General features: G+C 41.8%; 1 long non-coding RNA gene across 2 annotated transcripts; it reads left to right on the top strand.

Annotated features, from left to right (window-relative positions):
* The first annotated feature begins 355 nt into the window (after positions 1-355).
* Positions 356-7,255, top strand: LOC134466620 (uncharacterized). Of its 2 annotated transcripts, XR_010038343.1 has the most exons (7): positions 356-1,185; positions 1,705-1,815; positions 3,190-3,290; positions 4,833-4,943; positions 5,041-5,115; positions 5,793-5,884; positions 7,216-7,255. It is a non-coding gene; the product is annotated as an uncharacterized LOC134466620 (long non-coding RNA). The 2 variants fall into 2 exon arrangements; XR_010038342.1 differs by lacking the exon at positions 356-1,185 and having other exon boundaries at positions 1,250-1,815.
* Positions 7,256-7,545: the final 290 nt, after the last annotated feature.

Here is a 7,545-nt window from a genome sequence, read left to right as displayed (position 1 = left end):
ACACTCTAAAAAGAGCTGGGTTATTACTTTGACTAAACCCCTGGGTCAATTGCTTTTCTATGAAAAATGGGTTAAATATAACCCATATTGGGTCATTTTCCGTACCCATTACCTGGGTTATTCGCTAGACCCACATCAGCACCCAGGCCCTGGGTCATTTCAACCCTGTAATAAAGTTATCTTGTCAAGATATTTGAATTTTGAATTTTACCGCCCGGTCGCCATTGCCAAAACGGCTACCAGTAGACTACCAACGTCCAAAAGAAAGGACACCGGGTGGCATGTGAAAGCATTGTTTCGGTAAGTGTGCGCCTTTTATTACATATAAACTTGCCATATTGCTTTTCGCGGTGTAAATATGCGTCAGTCGTGAGTTCCTGTTTGTGGCGAGTATATTAAGGCACATTTCATAGAAAGCTATACCCATTTCGAATAGGAGGAAACGGTAACTACTCTTTTAAGGGCAAGGAGCAAATGAATAAGCACTTTGTCATAACTGCAGCGGTTTGCTATCCTGTGGTGGATTTGGGAATATATTTGCTACATTTCATTGGAAAGTAGTATGCTCGTCCAGCCTTCGTCCAGGTTCTGTCAGTTAGCTAATAACCAAGACACTACGGTAAGTCATAATGTTAGCCCCTCTGGGATTCATTTGGTTGCTATTTCGCATAGCTTATAACGGCTGGTTGGCTGTCAGTGGTTGGGCAGATTCTTTTAGGTAGAGGGCTAAGTGTGTCTACTCAACGATAAATTGAGGTTCAGTACACAATGAGGCGATATACTTTCTATACGGGCTGTGATACTACTAGCCTAATGCAGGACGCAACTGACACAAATCTGAGAAATTAGCTAACTATATCTAGCCGCTACCTGGCTCCACTCGACCTAGAATTCAGTTCATAACGACAGCATTTTCGTTTGGGGTCCGCAAGCTGGCATCTGGAGACTGTCTTCGGTTTCCACAAGTGTCATGTTAGTTCTACATACTGTAGGGGAGTCGACGGGCTTTCTTCTTTTTCTGTGTCAACTAGAACTAGTTTTATGAGAGCAAGTGCTTGTGTTGTGTGACTTCTCCTGACTCCTGCGATGTTCTTCCGAGCTCAGCTCACTGCGACTTGCACCTTTCACAAGTCCGAACTCTGATAAAGGCAGAGGGAGGGATAGCTCGCGCATGAAATATTACCGGTATGTTAGGTGTGGTAAGTAGCATCGTGTGTTCGGGCAGCTTGCCTGTAAGGGCTGTGGCTCTACTACGTAGCTGTTTGATAAATGCGGATGAAGGCTACGCGTGGAAAACGTGTTTACATTCACCAGTCGTTGTGTTCCAAAATTACGGAGGGAATAGTTATCCAATTTCTTTCATTCACGAGCAGGGATGTGTTGCTTTGTTGACGCTACAGGGAAGTTTCCTGGTTTAAAGAAAGTTGTGGCTATAGGCAACAGCTACTTCAACAAGCTTTGCATGAAATCGTGCGTGTGTAACTTAGTTCTAGTGTGAGTGTGTGATATTGTACTCTGCAGTATTTACGAAGAGACTGGTTGGTTTATAGTTTTGTTTATGTAAATGAAAAATGTAAAGTTGTGTGTAGTAGTGAGACAAAAGCCTTTCATACATTTATTTAAGGTTGTCTGTTGTCTGTTTGAAGGTGTGTCTGCAAAGCTCTGAAACGTTTTGTCATTTTTGTCTCTTCTGCTCTGGATAAGGTGGACTTCTCTCCTCTGACCTGTTACCAAGACAGCTGGGTGTGTAGGAAACTGGAACTAAGTCACTGAAGAAGTAAACCGATGAAAACCGATTTGGATTGTCTGAGAGATGTAAGTCAGTGAGTTCAGGATAAATGTGTATCAACTAGGGCTGTCCCTAAAGATTATTTTCCTCCCGATTATTCTATCAACTATTTTTTTCGAATAGTCGCGATTATTTTTTAAAAAAATTTGGAAGGGAAAAACTGTGATATGCCACTTAATTTTGACCTGAAAAATAACAGACAAATAAAGCAGAGTGCACCTAGGGCCTATTAGGACAATGATTTCTTAAAAAAAAAAACAAAAAAAAAAAACAAAAACTATAATACATACAGGCCTAATATAATATATTTTTGTTTCAGTTCAAATCAAGTAAGCTTATTAGCCTACATTTACTGATGTATAAAGAGGCCCAATTTATACAGTATTAGGAAAGTGGAAACAAATATGGGCCACTATAGGTTAGGGTAAAGGCTACCAGAGATTATGAGTAGCCTGCAAGGAAAGAACGTCGAGGCTACTCTGTCCATGTCATTCTGTTGACGCACCAAAACCCTGCTGGTCCCTATCCCCTTTCTGTCGCTAATATAGACCCAGTTAGTAATTGCAGCACGACATAATTATGACTTATTATATTATTAGAATAATATTACTATTTATTTAGACCTGCAGTCGGCACAAACAATATTGAATAGTGCGAGGTGAACTTCGTGCACCGTCCGTGGAGGAGAAGGGAAGAGACCTTTCTGAATCAGGCATGCATTCCTCTCACTTCTCCACATCTCCCACTGTTGGCAGGAATATGCACACTTCTTTTGTCTTCATTTACTTTTTTACTTTGTATACAAGCTCTTCTACAAACATCCCGACCACTGTCACCCTCAAGGTGTTGAATATTGAGTCAATAACAGGCAAATTACGAATCATTGCTTTATCTCCCTGTCGTTGCTATGCACGCCGCCAGCATAGCGACAGTATAAAGCAGTGTGAAATATACCGCGCGTCTCGGTCTGAAAAACTTTCACTTCCTCAATAAATATAGTCTCCTACAGAAACACAACCAGGTCTTGTGCCTTGTCTTTAAAATATCGCCACACTTTAGATGTCTTTGTCCGTTTATTGGGCTGATAAGTGGTGCCACTGTTACCTTCATCTTTGTTTGACACTGACACTCTCGGACGTGCAGCCCCTGTCATTTTCTCCACTTCTGTTTTCAGCACGTAGGCTACTCGTCGCTTCTGTTTAGCACGTCTACCTCGCGGCTCGCGCAAGTAACTTGTTTTTTTTTCCGCAAATCACGTAAACGACGGTATGTTGAACACGCTGACTTATTTACACAATCGACGTAATCGATTACGTCGAATAGTCGGGACAGCCCTAGTATCAACTGTATTGTAGGCTTATTACTTGAACAATAAAATCACAACAACTGCTATTTTTCAGCTGTAGGACACAAGTAAGAGGAGAAGAATGCTGCTCAGCTGGGTCGGCGTCGGCTACACTACTTATTCAAGAAGCCCTTGGATATCATCGGCATGTATGAAGTACAGTATATCACGAAAGTGAATACACCCCTCACAGTTTTGCAGATTTTTGAGTATATCTTTTCATAGGAAAGCATTACAGAAATGTAACTTTGACGCAATGATTAGTGACATTTTAGCAACATATTTAACCGCTTAAATTTCTTGTTCACTCAGAAAAAAACAAAATACAGCCATTAATGTTTGAACATGTACTCACAAAAGTGAGTACACCCCAGATTAAAATCCGGTAGAGAAGGGGCTATGTTGGCTCAAATCGTCTCGAAATGAAACAAAATGAAAAGGGATGACAAGGGAGGTCATCAGTGTGTGTTTCAACCTTTCTTTGCATTGAACTTTTAAATTTTGAGTCTGCATCTGGCTTAAATAGATTGGTATGAGATTTGAATGCAATCCTATGGAGAATATCATGATCTGCTTCAGTAGTCACAGTGCATGTTGACATGTATGTTTCTTTTAGGTGTATTTCAGATTGCCAATGTTGACAGCATTCATGCATCCCCAAACCATGTCAGTCCCACTACCATGCTTGGCTTATGAGAGGATACACCTTTTTTGTAAAACTCACTTGTTTACCACCACACATGCTTGACACCATCTAAAGCAAATTTGTTTATCTTGGTCTCTTCAGATCACACGACATGGTTCCAGTGATCCATATCCTTGGTCTGTTCATCTCTTTTGAGACCAAGATAAACAAATTTGTCAAGCATATGTGGTGGTAAACAAGTGAGTTTTACAAAAAAGGTGTATCCTCTCATAATCCAAGCATGGTAGTGGGACTGACATGGTTTGGGGATGCATGAATGCTGTCAACATTGGCAATCTGAAATACACCTAAAAGAAACATACATGTCAACATGCACTGTGACTACTGAAGCAGATCATGATATTCTCCATAGGATTGCATTCAAATCTCACACCAATCTATTTAAGCCAGATGCAGACTCAAAATGTAAAAGTTCAATGCAAAGAAAGGTTGAAACGCACACTGATGACCTCCCTTGTCATCCCTTTTCATTTCGTTTCATTTCGAGACAATTCGAGCCAACATAGCCCCTTCTCTACCGGATTTTAATCTGGGGTGTACTCACTTTTGTGAGTACATGTTCAAACATGAATGGCTGTATTTTGTTTTTTTCTGAGTGAACAAGAAATTTAAGCGGTTAAATATGTTGTTAAAAGGTCACTAATCATTGTGTTAAAGTGAAATTTCTGTAATGCTTTCCTATGAAACGATATACTCAAAAATCTGCAAAACTGTGAGGGGTGTATTCACTTTCGTGATATACTGTAAGTTTTTAATGTCATGCACAACAGCAGGCGTGAATGCGCTCGCACACGCGCACACACACACACACACACAAACAATGAGAGCTGGCCTGATATTGTTCTTTGATGCTGTGAATGTGTATGGAATGACTACTGTCTGGTGTCACTTCAGACAATTTTGCTACGGTTTACTGTATGTTCTGTCTATCTGTCTGCCAAACTCTCAAACTTGTTGTCTGTCTTTTTGTCTTCCTCTTTGGGCACCGGCAGGCACAGTCATTCCGGTAGTCCGTTCCTCGATGGACGTGATGACCTGGCACCAAAACCGCTTAAAGTGTATGGAGCTGTGTCTGCATCGAGGAAAGAACGCGGCACTGAAATGTGAGTGTATGATCCAAGAATTGTAAACATGTGTACCAGTTGTACTATATATTTCAAAGTAAAATCCCAATTACTCATAGTTCTTTTTCTGCTGTAGGACAAGAGGACTACTGCTCTACTGGGTCTGTGACACTACTTATCCGAGGAGTCCTCAAACATCAGGATGTAGGAAGTAAGATCTTTTTATGTCATGCATAACAGCCCATGCGTGCACACACACACACACACACACACACACCACACATATGCTCATACACACATGCGGACACATGCGCATGCACAGCCCCACTCTACACCACACACAGATAAACACACACAACCTTAAAGGGACACTGTGTGAGATTTGTAGTTGTTTATTTCCAGAATTCATGCTGCCCATTCACTTATGTTACCTTTTTCATTAATGCTTACCACCACCATCAAATTTTAAGCATTCATTATGACTTGAAAAATTGCACTTTTCATACATGAAAAGGGGGATCTTCTCCATGGTCCTCCATTTTGAATTTCCAAAAATAGCCATTTTTAGCTGCAAAAATGACTACTTGGACCATGCTAGAAAATATTTGTTTATTACTTAGTAAACTTTCATGCAAAGATCAAATTTGGCAATAGGCAGCCCAGTTTCAACGAGCAGCATAGTTGCAGTACCTTTTTTGACCATTTCCTGCACAGTGTCCCTTTAAAGGAAAATCCCTACTAGTTTCAACATCCAATTACATTGTTCTCACTACCACTGGCTTGTCAGGACCCAACAACGCAGTTCAGGATAAATGTGTATGTCAGCTGTATTGTAGGCCTATTACTTTAACAATAAAATCACAATAACTGCTTATTTTTTGGCTGTAGGACACAAGTAAAAGGAGAAGAATGCTGTTCAGCTGGGTCGGCGGCCACACTACTTATTCAAGAAGCTCTTGGATATCATCGGCATGTATGAAGTAAGTTTTTTTATATCAATGCACAACAGCAGGCGTTAATGCACACACACACTCACACACACACACAATGAGGCCTGATATTGTTCTTTGGTTCTGTGAATGTATGGAATGCCTACTGTGTGGTGTCACTAATCACTAATCACTAATAATTTTGCTACGGTTTACTGTATGTTCTGTCTATTTGTTTGCCAAACTCTCAAACTTGTTGTCTTTCTTTTTGTCTTCCTCTTTGGGCACCGGTAGGCACAGTCATTCCGGTGCAGTCAAGTCAGAAATAACATTTTATATACCAGTGTGTGTGTGTGTGTGTGTGTGTATATATATACACACACATTACAGCACTAACCAAAATAATAAGTGATCTTAGGCTCAGCACTGCCGCAAACAAAGTTTCAGCACTTATCCTCCTCGACCTCAGTGCCGCCTTTGACACGATAGACCACAACATACTAATTGACCGCCTTGAATCTTGGGTAGGCTTGTCCGGTCACGTCTTAGAGTGGTTCAAAACATATATTACAGGAAGGCAGTTTTTTGTCACCATCGGAGAATACGTCTTAAACAAGTATGATGTGCCTTTTGGAGTTGCTCAGGGTAGTTGCTTGGGCCCTCTCCTCTTCTCTCTATATATGTTGCCCCTGGGCTCCATCATCAGAGAGCACAATGTTGATTTTCATAGCTATGCCGATGACACTCAACTATATATCTCTGTCGAGCCTAGCCAAACCACTGGCATTCATGCCTTGACTAAATGCATGTCTGCCATCACAGATTGGATGAACAGTAACTTCCTAAAATTAAATGAGGATAAAACCGAAGTGTTGCTCATTGGGCCTAAGAAAAAAATGTGCAAAACTCCACTCAAGCCTAGGTGACCTAAGCATACACATTAAAGATAAGGTTACTAGCCTAGGTGTGGTCATAGACTCGGATTTGAGCTTTGAGCCCCACATCAACAAGATAACAAAATCTGCTTTTTTCCATCTTAGAAATGTCAACAAAGTGCGCAGCTTGGCCCCCCGACAAGACGCTGAGAAACTTATTCATGCCTTTTTCACCAGTAGGATAGACTACTGCAATGCTCTCTTCTCTGGTCTCCCAAAAAAATTAATTGACAAATTGCAACTCATTCAAAATTCTGCGGCAAGAATCCTAACAAGAACCAGAATGAGAGAGCACATCTCTCCTGTCTTGGCAGACCTGCACTGGTTACCTGTCTCATACAGAATCGACTTTAAGATTCTGCTCACAGTATTTAAAGCATTAAATGGACTTGCCCCTAGTTATATCTCAGACATGCTCTCTTTTTATGCCCCTGCTCACGCTCTCAGGTCCACTGATGCCAAGCTGCTAAGGACCCCCACCCCCCCCCGCAGAAGAAGATCGGCGACGCCGCGTTTGCCTGCTATGCGCCCAAGAGATGGAACGCCCTCCCCATCGAGATCGGATCAGCCACCTCCGTCGACTCCTTCAAGAAGCAGCTGAAGACCCACCTCTTCATCTTTGCCAACTCCTAGCTGCCAAGGCGTCATAGTGTCCCAGCTGCCGCAGCGCCCTTACTACTCGCAACCAGCCCTGGCAGGGGGCTCCCCTAGGTGGCCGCTGGTCTCTGCCTGAGGTTTCTTCCTGACTATAGGGGGTCTTTTTTCTCAGACCTCACT

This window comes from Engraulis encrasicolus, chromosome 16, assembly GCF_034702125.1.
Source record: "Engraulis encrasicolus isolate BLACKSEA-1 chromosome 16, IST_EnEncr_1.0, whole genome shotgun sequence".
In the NCBI taxonomy this organism is placed as follows: Eukaryota; Metazoa; Chordata; class Actinopteri; order Clupeiformes; family Engraulidae; genus Engraulis; species Engraulis encrasicolus.
This window is presented reverse-complemented; position numbering and strand designations above follow the sequence as displayed.